The sequence below is a fragment of the Lynx rufus genome, unplaced genomic scaffold, assembly GCF_022079265.1.
Source record: "Lynx rufus isolate CCGP_SWC_20201006 ecotype Redwood Valley unplaced genomic scaffold, mLynRuf1.p SCAF_1, whole genome shotgun sequence".
NCBI classification, from domain to species: Eukaryota; Metazoa; Chordata; class Mammalia; order Carnivora; family Felidae; genus Lynx; species Lynx rufus.
The window spans coordinates 15,599,790-15,616,383 of NW_025814823.1; positions in this window are offsets into that span (position 1 = coordinate 15,599,790).

A 16,594-nucleotide genomic window follows, 5' to 3' on the forward strand; every position below is an offset into this window, starting at 1 on the left:
ACTGATGAAAGAATACGTACACGGAATAAAAAAAATAGGACACTAATAACCTCACCATTTGTATATGTTCTTCCAAACGACTTTACAGGGACAGTGGTTCCCAAAGTGTGACCCAAGGACTCCTGCGAGTCCCAGAGTTCCTTTCAGAGAGCTGCAAGGCTTTCTCTTTTCCAACTACATATCTGTGTGTGCTAGACTTTTCTTCATGTATTTCAACTTTAAAAACATACCACAACAGATTATATGCAGAAACAGGTAAGAGGATTCCAAGTGTCATCTATTAACCAGGCATTAAAGGGATTTGCAGAGATATAAAACAATAACACTCTTTCCAATAATTCTTTTTAAATATAGTTTTTAAATAAAAATGTTTATGCTAATATATAATGGGTTTATCATTCTCTTTTAATGAATAATTAAGTATTTTTAAGTTTCTCACTCTTAATTTCAAATTGGTAAATATTTGATAGATATAAGACACATACACAAAGAACCTTTGGAGTTCTCAATAATTCTTAAGAGTAGAAAGAAGTCATAAGACCAAAAAGTTTGGGAACTGCTTTTTTAGAAGTTTTTTATAGTCATGGTACATAAATGTGGACAGAAAAAGGTACTGCTGTCACATTTCTTATTCTGCCTGAAAATCAGCTGAATTCTTCTTCGCCCTGGCACCCAGAGGAGACATTCTTTCCCAGTTATTCAACATTCCCATTTAAATTTCCTGAGGTTGAACTATACTTCCTCCTCCGTGAAATAGTTGGCTTAAACAAAACCCTCTCCCTCCTCCAGATTTTAGAAACCAGCTACCTTATTAACGTTTAAAGTGTCTGTTGGTAACGTTTTGGAGCAAGCAAACTCTCAGTATTCAAGAATCAATCTAGCTCAACATCTCCAACAATTGCTTGTTTAGTATGAATTAAATATTATTTTCTCCTCCACTTCCCTGGAGGGAAAGCTGCACCTTTCTGAACACAATGATATAAACTTCTCCCGACGAAGATGTTACATAAACCCCTGCTATTGTAATTATCAGGGGCCCCATGTGAGGAGGATGTCAGCCTGGTTACTCAAAAATTGATGAATTTAGTAAATTAAAGCAACACCTGCATCATTTTATTCCGTATATAGACTTTATTTAGCAGTGTATAGAGGTAAATGATGATGGAAAGGAGACTTGAGGGCTTGATAGCTGGGTTTTTTCACTTGGAAGTTTGACTTACACCCGGTTTTATTTAGAAAGGTTGATTTTGTGGCTTAACGGTCATGAAATATAGTTAAGTCACTATGTTCTAGTTCTGTTTACTTAATCAAGACAGGCTGCCTTAAAGCAATGGTTGAAGAAGATTAGGAGCTTTAAAGAGAAGTAACATGATGCAGAATAATCTGAACCCCCAACAGGCTTTGAATTCTGCTTAGTTTTACATGGGATTTCTATTAGTAAATTGTGAAATAAATATTTAAGTTTAGGTCAGTGACTGATAAAAGCTTTCTATAAAATGTTCCACAGAGTTAAACTAAATATACCCTTTAAAAAACGTTTGTTCCAGCAGACAAGTAACAGTTCTCTAAACCAGGGCTCATTGTTGTTTTAAACTATGTGTTCCTATCTACGAATGGCACTTGAAATCAACTTATTAGAACAAAACAGCTTTTGTAAAAACAACAAAATAGACTATAGTGCAGTGCAGCTAACGAAGGAAGAGTATTATTTCGCTAAAACTTTCATTCAGAGGTGTATGTTCTGTGTGACAGATGGACATGAGGGTCACAATGGAATTTGCAATGCACAATGTAATGTCATTTGGTATTGTGGGTTACAATCAAAAAAGATTGAAAAGCACTACCTTTAAGCCATAGAGTTCCTCAAGCCATGCCTGTTTGAGGTTCACCTTGGTAAGTGACTTGCCAGGGCCACTATCCCTCCTCATCCCTTGGGGAAACACCGACTAGTCAGAAACCTAAGGTCCAAGGAACCCTGGCTCTACAGTCTGATCTCACTGCCACATTCTGAATCTATATAATGGTCTCACAGTGGCTCTTTATAGCTCTAAGACCCAGCTCCCATCGCATTACACAGAGGCTCTTGCATTGAGGGAGGCCCCAAAAAGTCAAATTTAGAATCTCAGAGTATTTAGCACTAAATTTGTAATAGGAGCCTCCAGGCAGGGAAGGAAAGAGGATAGAAAATATCAAAAAGTTAAGGTTTAATAAAGCTGGCTGGTGGGTACACAGATGTTCAAAATAATATTCTCTACACTTGTTCTTTGTTTTGATACGTTTTTTAATAGAACAAGTAAGTTTAAAAAGTGAATCAGACTTGGAATCTCACTAACATTAAGGCCTCAGTTCCTATTTGTCCAGGGGAACCATTGAAGGTTCATTAAGGCCATTCCATTCTCACTCATATAAAGTCTTTGCCACCAAAGGAACAAAGGGCCCCTTGTTTATCTCCAGCTGGTCATCACTCTGACATCAATAGTGCACCCCCCCTTCCCCCCATGCAAGCTTGTTTAGTAGTGTCAACCTGGCTCAGAACAGCTTTCCACTGTCAGATAATTTAAATGCCCTTAGACTATCTGCTCAAACTGAGCACGACCTCCTCAAGTAGCACTGCCCAGGCCCATCATCATCATTAAAACAGAGCACTCCCAGGGAGGTTATTAAAACACTGTTTCACAAATAGGAGGGGGGTTGTTAATACTGCTATAGTTAGTTACTCTATTCCTATAAAGTACAAAGAAGGATAAAGCCATCTTTATAGTCTATAAAGATGAATGTATGTGAAGTATTTATAAACAAAAACCTGACCAGACAATTTCCACAAAATCTAACAAGAGCTATGGAAGAGAGATGCCAGGCGGTACAGGGGGAGGAGTCTCTGGCCCAACTTTGGGGGTTCTGGAAGGATTTTGGAGATGATTACTGAGCTGTCCTTAGAAGGATGTAGGTCACAGTTAAAAAACAAACTAACTTGGCAGATTAGGATAATTTTCTAGTAATTCTTTTTGTGGCTAAATTCTCACTTTCCTAAGACAACTGTCTATGCCTTGTCACAAACCAAGTGAGCGTTGGCAAGTCATGTGGTCTCTCTGGCCCCCCTCATTTCCTCGTCTGCAGATCAAGGGGGGCTCACCCTCAAAGTAGGCTCTGCCTGGGCAATAGTTCCACGACTCCACGGCTGTCGGCTGTAACCTGCCACATGGGACTGTGTGACTTCTTCAGCTGTTGCCGACACGACATTACTACCCTAGTCTACTCCTGGGGTAGCACAGCCTGAGAATGAAGCCTTCACTCATGAAGCTGTATTGCATAGAGCAGAGCAAAACAACAATTTTTTCCACTGTTGTCAAATTGACCCTCTTTATAGCAAATGTCATGTACCAACACAGCATGATTTCCACTCTTCTCTCCATACTTTTGTTTCTTTCTAGCATTGTCTTTATTACCACGAAGGAACCAGAGTGAAAACATATGCTTGTGGGGCGCCTGGGTGGCTCAGTCGGTTAAGCGGCCGACTTCAGCTGAGGTCATGATCTCGCGGTCTGTGAGTTCGAGCCCCGCGTTGGGCTCTGTGCTGACGGCTCAGAGCCTGGAGCCCGTTTCAGATTCTGTGTCTCCCTCTCTCTGGCCCTCCCCTGTTCATGCTCTGTCTCTCCCTCTCTCAAAAATAAATAAAATGTTAAAAAAAATTAAAAAAAAAAGAAAACATATGCTTGGTATTACTGTGTTTGACATTACATGCAGTGCCTTCAGTCAACGCCCTCATCACCCCAGACCTCCACAAATGTTATCTGCTGGTCATTACAGCTTGCCTTCTGTAGGCAGAAGGACAAAAGCACAGCTCATCCCTCCTCTGACTCACCAGTGGTCCACTTCACATAGAGCACAAAACAGTATTTCCTTTTTTTTTTAATTAAAAAAAGAATTTTTTTAATGTTTATTTATTTTTGAGAGACAGACAGAGTATGAGTGGGGGAGGGGCAGATAGAGAGGGAGACACAGAATCCAAAGCAGGTTCCAGGCTCCGAGCTGTCAGCACAGAGCCCGACGTGCGGCTTGAACTCCGCAAGATCATGACCGGAGCCGAAGTCAGACACTCAACCGACTGAGCCACCCAGGTGCCCCACAAAACAGTACTTTCTTTTTTGGGCATCTGAATTTTACAATAAACCTCAACTGAGTAAGCAAAAAAAACCCCTCATTTTCAAGTTTTTAAAATAAACAGGACCACTTAAAAGAAGAGCAGAGCTGACCACAAGCATATACACTATGATTTAACTACCTAATTCCACCCTAAATTCCAATTTGTCAGGCTGTACAAAAGTTTGGGAGATAGGAACGTTTCATTTTTAAGTTGTTGGTTTAAATCAAACTCCTGTTAGCAGTTACTCAAGATTATTTTTCCTGACTGTCCTCCTTGGAAGATTCAATTGGTGATTTTAATCCTGACGAGAACAAAATTTAAAAAATATCATTTATGATGAATATGTTGGCTATCTGCCCTGGAGCATGCCAAAGCATTGCACACACAGAACTTCTGAGCAACCCTCCAGGGGCACTGCTTCCTTGTCAGTGTGTCCAAGAAAAGTCAACATCACCAACCATGCTGCATGCCAGCCAGCCTAGGGGATCAGATAGCATTTGCCCATTCTGCAAGGGCCCACTCCAGAAACACTGACCACGTTGAGACATAATTGTTTCATTATTTTTGTTTTTTAATTTTTCAATCTTATCAATTTTGACCCTCTAATCCATAGTATCCCTACAGTATCCCTATTTTTATAGCACTTTTGTATACCAGTAATTAATATGGCAATAACAAGTGTCTTAAAGTTAAAAACAGATCCAAAAAAATGTCTACCTAGAAAATAGTTGGCTATTATTACCCCTATTGGCACATATATATCATGTCTTATTACTGCATACACTTGGAGAGAAACCAAGCTTAAAACACACACACACACACACACACGCACACACACACACACACACACACACACATGCACAATGTGCATTTCACTTAAACTAGTCTGTCATCCCTATGTGTTTCAAATGAGTGGTAATTACAAGTTTGCATTGTAAGGGATAAATAACTACCCCATACATGTACCAGTTTAGTGTCACTGGATAAACATGTCAGTTGTGTAAACATGGAAATGGTATCATAATTTCATGGGAAAGATGCTTTTCTAACTGTATTCAGAGCTTCCCTACAAATCTGTGAAAGGGCAGTTCCTGTTCATAGTTTGCCCCTGAGCGTCTTGTTGCAGGGTAGAGTGTCTTCTGACCACAGTGCCACAGGAAGATGACAGAGATGCATCTTTATAACAGAGGCTCTACTCAAGAGGGCCATGGTGGGATTTCAGGTCATCTATTAGACATCTGAACTGTCTGCTCATTTTGGGTGACTGCATGTATGGATTTTTCTAGGAAGACAGTCCATAGGTATTTTTCTTCAAATTATTAAAAGAATCTCTGACCTCTGAACACTTACAAAAAAAAAAAAAGCAATGAATTAGAAGAAACTGGAAAAGAAGGGGAAAGAAGTAAGAGAAGGGGGAGAAGCTGAAGAGATAAAGAGAATTACTGATTATTCTAACTGACTAAAACAAAGGAGAGTCTTAAGAAAGACTAGGGTCAGAAGATTCTGGAAAGATGGTGGAGTATGAAGCACCAGAAATCTGTCTCTCCATCTAGACAATGATTGCACTGACAGGATCTGTATAATGTAACTAGGCTGGAACTCTAGAGTCAGTTGAATGCTTAGATGGTAAACATGGCTAGTTTTGGTCAATTTCAGTTCTTAGCCCATTAGCAGCCACTTATCGCCTACCCCTTGGCAGGCAGCTATGCATGTGTCCCTGCAGCACCTTGCAATCACTTCGCCAGGATCCAGGGAAGACGAAAAGGACCCTGTCCTCCAAACATCAGGGATCTGTGCTCTGAGCACCAATTGTTGTTTCTGATCACTGAGGTGTCAGTGGGAGGGTAGCCACTGTAGTTGCACTCTCCCCAGTGTTTCAGGTCTTTCCTCCTCTGGCTAAAGTGACTCCAAGGGTGTTTCAATAGGGCCAGCACCCTTCCCCCATCCCTTTTATTTTTCTCTTTTTATCCTTGTGGGAGCTAGACATTAAAGACTAGGACATTCAAAAGCAATTGCATACGTGGGGGAAATTAGAAAGTGACTATGCATATCTAGGGAAAGGAGCAGGCTCAGAGAAGACTTGAGAAGACCTTGAGTTTACACCTCAGGCTGATCCTTGGCACAGAAACAGCCTACAACATTAAAACAAAACACAACAAAACAAAAACAGCCCAAAAGCAATAACAAAATCCAGCATTCTCCTGGCAAAGGGAGAGAATCTGATTTCCAGATTTGCCACATTATCAGATTGAGATGTTTGGGTTTCAACAATAAATCAGAGGCATACAGAGAAATGGACAAGTATGACCCATTCACTTTAAAACAGAAATGAAAAATTCATTAGAGGGTTACAAAGTGGGCCACTCATATTCAAAGCACTCAAAGGTAAAAACTATTAACCAAGCATCCTATATCAGGAAAACCTGTCCTTCAAGGGCGAGGGAGGAATTAAGACATTTCCAATATACAAAAAGCTAAGGGAGTTCATTACCACTAGATGTGTCCTGGAAGTAAACGAAATGATCAAAGGATTCTTGCAGTGTGAAACGAAGGACACTAGACACTAACTTGAAGTTGTATGAAGAAATAAAGATCTTGGGGCGCCTGGGTGGCTCAGCCGGTTAAGTGGCCGACTTCAGCTCAGGTCATGATCTCGAGGTCCGTGAGTTCGAGCCCCGCGTCAGGCTCTGTGCTGACAGCTCAGAGCCTGGAGCCTGTTTCAGATTCTGTGCCTCCCTCTCTCTGACCCTCCCCCGTTCACGCTCTGTCTCTCTCTGTCTCAAAAATGAATAAATGTTAAAAAAAAATTAAAAAAAAAAAAGAAATAAAGATCTAAATAAAGGTAAACACACAGGCAATTATAAAAGCTAGAATTTCTATGATAAAGGTTTGCAATCCACTTTTTGTTTTCTACAGGATTTAAGAGATTAACGTATTTTTTTTAAAAATTATTAGTCTAAAAGCTAGTACTATTGTAACTCTGGTTTGCAACTCTTTATGTTGTTTTCTATATAACTTAAGAGGCTGATGCATTTAGGAGAGCCTGAGTGGCTCAGTCAGTAGAGCATGTGCGTCTTGATCTCAGGGTTATGAGTTTGAGCCCTATGTTGGGTGTGGAGATTACTTAAAAAACAAAATAAAATCTTTAAAAAAAGATAGACTGATGAATTTAAAATAATTATTATAGTTTATGTTTTGAGGCATACAATGTATAAAGATGCAATTCTGTGACATCAACAACTGAAAGGGATGGGGCTGGAGCAGTGAAAAAGCAGTTTTATACGTTATCGAAGTTAGCCTGGCATAAATTCAAATTGGAGTGTTATAACTTCAAGATGTTTAAAATAATTCCAATGATAACCAAAAATAAAACAGCTAAGGAATATACACAAAAGGAAATGAGACAGGAATTTAAATGTTTCACTTGACATAAAAAACTTAACACAAAAGAAGTAGTGCAGGAAATGAGGGACCAAACAAAGCTATCAGGCATATAGAAAACAAATAGCAAAATGGCACAAGTCTCTCATTATCATTACTTTAACTGTAAATGGATTAAACTCTCCAACCAAAAGATAGAGATTGGCAGAAGAACAGAGAATAAACACGATCCAACTATATTTTGTCTAAAAAAAGACTCAAATCACTTTGGATCCGAAGACACAAATAGACTGAAAATGAAAAGATGATAAAAGCTATTTCATGGAAACAGCAACCAAAAGAGAATGGGAATAACTGTACTAATATCAGACTAAGTAGACTTTAACCAAAAAAGTTTATAAAAGATAAACAAGAACTTTATATAATTAATAAAAAGCTCAATACAGGGGTGCCTGGGTGGTTTAGTCAATTAAGTGTGTGACTCTTGGTTTTGGCTCAGGTCATGATCTCATGGTTTGTAAATTCAAGCTCCATGTCAGGCTGACAGCACAAAGCCTGCTTGGGATTCTCTCTCTCTCCCTCTGCCCCTCCCCTGCTCACTCCTCTCTCTTTCAAAATAAATAAATAAACCTAAATTAAAAAAAAAAAAGCTCAATATGGCAAGAACATATAACAAGTATAATCATTTATACCTATAAAGGCAGACCAGCAAAATTATGAAGCAAAACCTGATAGAATTGAAGAGAGAATGAGAGAGTGCCACAGTAACACTTGGAGACATTAATACCCACCCCCCCACCCAGTTTCAATAATGGACAGAACGACCACAGACTCAATGCAATCCTGACCGAAATCCCAAAGAAGTTGTTTGTAGAAATAGAAAACTCATCCTAGAATTCATACTGAATCTCAAGGATAAGAATCTCAAGGCTATCTCTTGGATAGCCAGAATAATCTTGAAAAAGAACAAAGCTGGAGGCCTCACCCTTCCTGATTTCAAAATTTACTACAGAGCTACTCAAGCCAAGACATTGTGGTACAGGCACAAAGACAGACATACTGGCCAATGGAATAGAATGGAGAGTCCAGGAATACATCCTTGCATATATGGTCAAATAATTTTTGACAAAGATGCCAAGACCATTCAATGGGAAAGGACAACCTTACAAACAAATGGTGCTGGGAAAATTGAATATCCACATGCAAAAGAAGGAAGTTGGACCTTTATCTAAGACTACATTCAGAAATCAACATGAAATGGATCAAGACTTAAATGTAAGACCTAAAACCATTAGCAACTTTTAGAAGAAAACATAGGGCAAAAAACTGCAGGACACTGGATTTGGCAATGATTTCTTGGACATGACACCAAGGCACAGGCAAACAATGAAAAAAAAATACACAAACTATCCTTCACGAAAATTTAAAAATGTTGTACATCAAAAGACACTATCAACAGAATAAAAAGGCAACCCATAGAATGAGAAAAAATATTTGGAAATCATATGCCTGATAAGGGATTAATATCCAGAATATATAAAACTCAACAGAAATCCAAACAACCTGATTAAAAAATGGACAAAAGACTTGAACATACATTTCTCTAAAGAATATATACATGCCCAATAAGCACATTAAAAGATGTTCAACATCACTAATCATTAGGGAAATGCAAGCCATAACTACAATAAGATACCACCTCATGTCCATTAGGACAGCTACTATTAAAAAAAAAAGAAAGAAAGGAAAGAAGAGATAGTGTTGAGAATGCAGATAATTCAGAGAACTCAGAACACTTGCGCACTGCTGGTGAGAATGTAAAATGGTACAGCCACTGTGGAAAACAGTATAGCAATTTCTCAAAAATTTTATTTATTTTTTAAATGTTTTTTTAATGTTTATTTATTTTTGAGAGAGAGAGAGAGAGAATGAGCGGGGTAGGGGCAGAGAGAGAGGGAGACAGAGGATCCGAAGCAGGCTCCATTCTGACAGCAAGAGAGCTCAATGTGGGCTCAAACTCATGAACCGTTGAGATCATGACCTGAGCCAAAGTCAGATGCTTAACCGATGGAGCCACCCAGGTACCCCTCAAAAACTTTTAAGTAGAATTATCATATGATCCAGCAAGTCCATTTCTGGATATATACTTCAAAAAAATGGAAATCATGGGGCGCCTGGGTGGCTCCGTCGGTTAAGCGTCCGACTTCGGCTCAGGTCACGATCTCGCGGTCCGTGAGTTCGAGCCTCGCGTCGGGCTCTGTGCTGATAGCTCAGAGCCTGGAGCCTGTTTCAGATTCTGTGTCTCCCTCTCTCTGACCCTCCCCCATTCATGCTCTGTCTCAAAAATAAATAAACGTTAAAAAAAATTTTTTTAAATGGAAATCAGATATTTGAACAGATAATTGTAAACCAATGTTCACAGCAGCATTATTCACAAAAACCAAAAGATGGAAACAACCCAAATGTCCATTAACAGAAAAATGGATACATAAATACTATTCCATTGCACATAATGAAATATTACCCAACATTTAAAAGGAAAGAAATTGGGGAACCTGAGTAGCTCAGTCGGTTAAGCACCCAACTCTTGATTTTCGATCAGGTCATGATCTCACAGTCATGAGATTTTCGATCAGGTCATGATCTCACAGTCATCGGGCTCCCCACTGGGCATGGAGCCTGTTTACGATTCTCTCTCTCCCCCCTCCCTCTGCCCTTCCCCTGCTCATTTCCTCTAAATAAATAAATAAATAGAAATAATTCTAAGACATGCTATAAGATAAATGAATCTCAAAGACAATATGCAGAATGAAGTAAGTCACACACAAAAGGGCAAATATTATATGAATCCATTTATTTGAATAGTGGTTGCCAGAGGCTGGGGGGGGGGACAGTGGGGAGAGGTGGCAAGTTATTTTAATGTGTATAGAAATTTTAATTTCACAAAATGAAAAGAGTTACAGAGGTGAATAATGGTGATGGTTGCACAGCAATATGAACATTACAACGATGTACATTATGAATGTATTTGATACCTCCAAATTGTTCACTTAAAAATGGTTAATAGGGTAAATTTTATGATACTGCATAAATTTTATGATTACTGCAATAATTTTTTAAAAGACTAGCGTTCATGGAAATAATAAAAACAAAGCGGAAGTAAGAAAGGCTTATGGCTAACATGTACTGAGTATTATGGTGGTAAGTTTTCACATGCATTTCTTCCCTGAATCACTGCACAGGCATGCGTGGTTATTATAACTGCACTTTATATTTGAGAAAACTGAAGCACATCAAAATTAAGTAACTTCTTCAAGATCACACATGTAGGAAGCAGTGGTACCCAAAGGAGATAGGAGGAAAGCAACAATAGGTGTCTCCCCGGCCATGCCGAGACTGGGAACAAGAGAGGACACGAACCCAAAACTGAGTCTGAACTCTGTACTGAAATGGAGGATGATGAGAGAAGGGACATGCATGATAGGAAGGCAGGATAAAAGTCATCCGAGGTCTCTTCAATCTCCAAAATATTGTGATTCTAAGGGACACCCAGTTCAAGTGAAGGACTGGCTTTCTGTTGTAAAGGAATGATTTCTGTACCTGAAGGATAAATCAGAACCAAGCTTCATTTGTTACTCAGCAGTCAATCATCTGTGTATTTCAACAAAAATACCTACCATCAGTGCTTACTTTGTGCCTGGCACTGCCTAGTGGTGAATAAAGCACACATGGTCCTTGCCTTCACAGAGCTTAGAATCTTCTCTGAATATTAAAGCAAATGTTAACAAACCATAAAGTACTATGCAGGAAATGCATAGTGTTTCCTAGTGTTGAAACTAGGAAACACTAGTTTCTAGTGTTGAGACAGAGAAAAGCAGGGGCAAGAGATCTCCTTGGACCTACTGGGGAAGACTTCACTGAGGATGTAACAATTAAACTGAGAGGAAGAGGAAGTGCCAGCCTGTCCACAAGCTGTGGGATGAGAACTCCAGGCAAAAGCTCTAAGAGGGTGGCATAGCCACGGGGAGAACTTGGTGCCCTTGGGAAACTGAAGGGAAGCCTGTGTGGCCAAGGAGGAGTGGGCAAGGAGGTACACAGCTAGAGGTGAGGCTGGAGGTGAGGACTGGAGACAGCTGTGCTGGACCTTGAGAGCAACATATGGAAAACTGGTTTTATTTTAAGTGCAAAGGGAAGCCTTTGAATGGATTTAAAAAACAATTAAGTTTAGTGACCTCATGTATTTTTCAATGATCACAACAGCTCGTATGGAGAATAAATCAGAGAGGAGAGAAAGCAGGGAAACCAACTAGAAGATGCTGTAAAGTTCATGTGAGAGACTGTGGGAGCCCTCACGGACTGTGGGAGCCCTCACAGGGGCGGTAGCTGTGGAGGAAGGTGGATCAGTGGACTACTGTTTTGTTGCTTTGTTTTGTTTTAAGAAGGGGCTTCTAAAGAGCATATTACAGATTAAGAAGAATTAATCAGTACAAAGAGAACATTCATGTTGCAAAAGATAGGAAGTGGAACAGCCTACGAACGGAAAGAGGAGAGAAAGAGGGTAGTGCAGGCCTGCCCATCTGGTCACAGCAAGAATGAGAGTATTCCCTCTAAAAGATCTGATGTCTTGATGAAGTCTGAGTACGACTGGAGGGGCAGGGGTGAGAGATTTGAGAAGCAAGGAAAAGACAGGAAGTAGGGAGAGGGTGGGAAGGCAGGAGCGTGTTCTGAATAACGGGATAAAAAACAAAAGGCAAACTCCCATACAGCATGATTGACAACAAAACCCTTGGAGGGTCCCACTCTGAGGAACTTCAGGAAAAACTACATATACTCTTGGAAAATGAACATTGCTCCCTTCTAAGTCCAAAAACCTGGCTCCTCCACCACTGGGCTCTTTCCCCTTAATGACAAGAGGAAATGACCAGAGCTGGAAAAAGAAGCAGGACAGCCAAGCCGGTGCTTGGGCGCTTATCCCTAAGAGGCACAAAAATATCACTACAATAAACTCTCAAAATATAAGTTGGGCACGTTCTTATTAAAGTAGGCAGTGCCCTTAGGCGGGAAAAAAAATAACACCTCTAAATGTTTTTTTTGTGACGCACATGCACTCAGCCCTCAGAAGTTAGGAAAGACGGAAGAAATTCTGATGGTGATACACAGTATTTGTGTTCCATACAAAAAAATGTGATTAACTTGATTGTCTTTTAAACACTTTAATATGATAGCTTAGAGGAAGGGGCCAGAGATAAATACTTTCATTACTCTGAAAGGCTGCACATGAAACTGACAACATTCATTATTTTTGGGAAAGAACTAATGGTGCCTGGAGAGAACAGGGAAAGACATGTTACTTCTGTACTTTTTTTGTATAAACTGAAAATTAACTCCAGAGTCAGAAAGACCCCAACAGAAAACTGGTAAGTGCACTCTAGAAAAGTGGAAAGGATTTTGCCCACTTATTGCAAGCACTGATTTTTCATGCTTGAATGTTAATTAAGATTATTTTCCCCACCCTTCCTCAACTCAATTTTTTGTTTTTGTTTTTTTTTTAAATGCTATTTATTTATTTATTTATTTATTTATTTATTTATTTAGAGAGTGCAGGGTAGGGACAGAGAGAGAGGGAGAGACAGAATCCCAAATAGGCTCCGTGCTATCAGCGCAGTACCCAATGCGGGGCTCAAACTCACAAACTGTGAGATCACGGCCTGAGCCCCAATCAAAAGTTGGACACTTAACTGACTGAGCCACTCAGGGCCCCCCTCAACACATTTTGAAGAAGTACATATAATTAGTCTCTCTGAGGACTAATGGTACTCACATATCTTGGTTCATCTCTTGTTAAAACTATGGGAAGACTGGATTTCCCACATCTGTTCTGAAAGTGGTCTGCCATCACTCTAAAATGGGTTCCAAGTTCCCTTCGCTCCCAAGATAAGTCTTGCATTCCTAGTTAGCCAGTAGGTAGCAACAATCTTACACACAGGAATGAGCTGTTTCATTCATCAAGAGCTCTCACTTGTCCTAAAACTTTAACTGCGTACCCAGAATTCAGCAGAGAGCCAGGATTACAAAAACAAAGTAGGCCTTTACTCACAGTGGGACCCAAACAGGTTGCAAAAAGGTAGACTATGTGTTACTTAGAGCCTATTCTCAATTTATACCTAATTCTAGCATGGTTTATTATTTGCATTAGAGTGCTTTGATTGAAATTTCACTAGGCACAAATGTATACTGTCATATTACTGACAGCATAATTCTTTCTTCTCTCTATATTTGTAACTTAAAAAAAATTTTGTTAATGTTTAATTAGTTTTGAGAGACAGAGAGAGAGGGAATGAGCAGGGGAGGGGCATAGAGAGAGGGAGACAGCATCTGAAGCAGGCTTCAGGCCCTGAGCTATCAGCACAGAGCCGGATGTGGGGCTCGAACCCATGAGCCATGAGATCATAAGCTGAGCCAAAGTCAGAAGCTTAACTGACAGAGCCACCCAGGCGCCCAGATATATTTGTAACTCTTAATGTGTTTATAAAACACTCCACATTCTCAAAGAGAGTAAGGATCACAGCCAACTATTTCAGCATGCATGACTTATCAATTACAAATTGAAGATCCTTAAATCTATTTTTACCGAATTGTTTATAAACTGGCAAATAACTGCTGCCCTTTAAAAAAAAAATTAAACTTTTCTGTACCTTAGCAACCTCAGAAAGAATAAACCAGATCTTAAGCAACACAAGGCATCTTAAAGGTGTCCTTACTCCAAGCAATCTTGACCCATGAAAATCTGGGATTACCACAAATATAAATTTGAGAGAGACTATTCGTCCTACAAAATGAGTTATGATAAATGTAAAAGTATTATTCAATTTACAAAAGTCTGATCGTATGCAGCTTTTTCAGGAATAAATATCCTTCCATTTCGTAAGTATTTACCAAGTTCTTTATGTTGCAGTTCCCAGTTAACTGCTAAACTTCACAAAGTTTACTCCTAAAGGTATCTGATTCTTTGGTCAGAAACAATCTAGACTCTTTAGTTTAATTAAGAGAATTCATTTTACCTTCCTACTTCTAAAATTCAATTCTAATTTAAAACAATGTAAGGGGCGCCTGAGTGGCTCAGTCAGTTAAGCATCCAGCTCTTGAGTTTGGCTCAGGTCATGATCTCATGGTTTGTGAGATCAAGCACCACGTTGGGCTCTCCACTAACAGTGCGGAGCCTGCTTGGATTCTCTCTCTCCCTCTCTCTGCCCCTCTCCCCATGCTCTCTCTCTTTCAAAATAAATAAACATTTAAAAAAATATATTCTGCCCATCTTATCTAAATGTTTTTGTTGGGCAATAATGAATACCCTTGTTAACAAACTGCAGAACAAATCAGTTTGCCCTTCAAAACTCTTTGCCCTTCAAAACACCAAACCTTAAAACTTTTAAGAATTTTATAACTGTTCCAGCCTTTTTGTAAGCAATACATTATTTTACTGATGTAGTCAATAAGCCACTTTTTAAAAATGTTCCCAGCATGTCTTTCAGAAAACCAATGACAATTCTAAATATCAGATGATAACCATGTAGAACAGCTTAGCTGAATTTTGGGAAAGGGATATTTTCCCTTAAAACAAAACAAAACAAAACAAAACAAAACAAAACAAAACAAAACAAAAAAACTCACGTGTTTTAAAATTGGTTTTGTAGGTAATGAGGTATATTCCCACCTTCCCATTGTTGTAAAGTCACCTCAGGACAGCTTGGATGTCATTTTTTTTAAACCCTGAGTAGTGTTTGGAAACAACAAAAACAAGCTTCCCTTCAACAAATACAAACTTTCATTCTCATATTCTCTCTCCCCACCCTCCCTCTCTCTTTCTTCATACCCCCTCCTCCATCCACCACTGCCTCCCTCCTTCCCTCCCTCTTTCTCTCGATAAATGTAGTTCAGCCCAAATATGGGAAATGTGATCTGGTGGCACAGTAGGGACACTACATCACAACCATATTACACAGAGGACAGAAACATGGCTTTTCACAACTTTCCCTATTTTTTCATTCAGAACGTCTCATATGTCAACGCACAAGTAATGTATAATGAGGCACATGAAAAAAAATTTTTAATGTTTGAAAGAGACAGAGAGAGCATGAGTGGGTGGGGGGGAAGAGAGAGAAAGAGAGAGAGAGAGGGAGAAAGAGAGGATCCTAAGCAGGTTCTGAGCTGTCAGCACAGAACCTGATGCAGGGCTCGAACTAATGAACCGTGAGATCATGACCTGAGACAAAGTCAGATGCTTAACCGACTGAGCCACCCAGGAGCCCCCTCAAAAAAAATTTTTTTTTCTTAATGTTTTTATTTATTTTTGAGACAGAGAGAGACAGAGCATGAGCAGGGAAGGGGCAGAGAGAGAGGGAGACACAGAATCGGAAGCAGGCTCCAGGCTCTGAGCCATCAGCACAGAGCCCGATGCGGGGCTCGAACCCACAGACTGTGAGATCATGACCTGAGCCAAAGTCGGACGCTCAACCGACTGAGCCACCCAGGCACCCCTCAAAAAAATGTTTTTAATTAACTTCCATAACTCCAGCTTATAATTATGGTAAACACAATAAATGGCCTTTTACTTCTTTCTCGCTTTGGTCCTCTGAGAAATACAAATCTACAGAAGAATGAATGGTCACATACCTGCTACCAGCAAAAACATGCTACTACCCTTCCTTGTGTTCAGGTGCACTACAAAAAGTAGGAATTATTTCTAAAAAGCCCTTAAAAATACCCTTTGGGAAGTCATCCTGAGGTAATTCTCAAAATTTTTAGATTCAGTCTCCACCATGCTACTGGGTGCTGTGCTGTGTGTGCTACAGTAGCTTCCCCGGTCAAACATCTTCATTACTCAAGGAATTAAAAGAATTTTAAGTCAGGACACAATGCCACTAAACTGCTTCAAAATATTTAGTCTTCAAAATGTAATAAAGGATACCTGCTGGGCTAGCTTTGACTTTACTAAATGGTTTATGGGAGCGTATTGTTTTGTTTTGTTTTATCTTTATTTTAAACATAGGTGACAACAGTAATTTCATC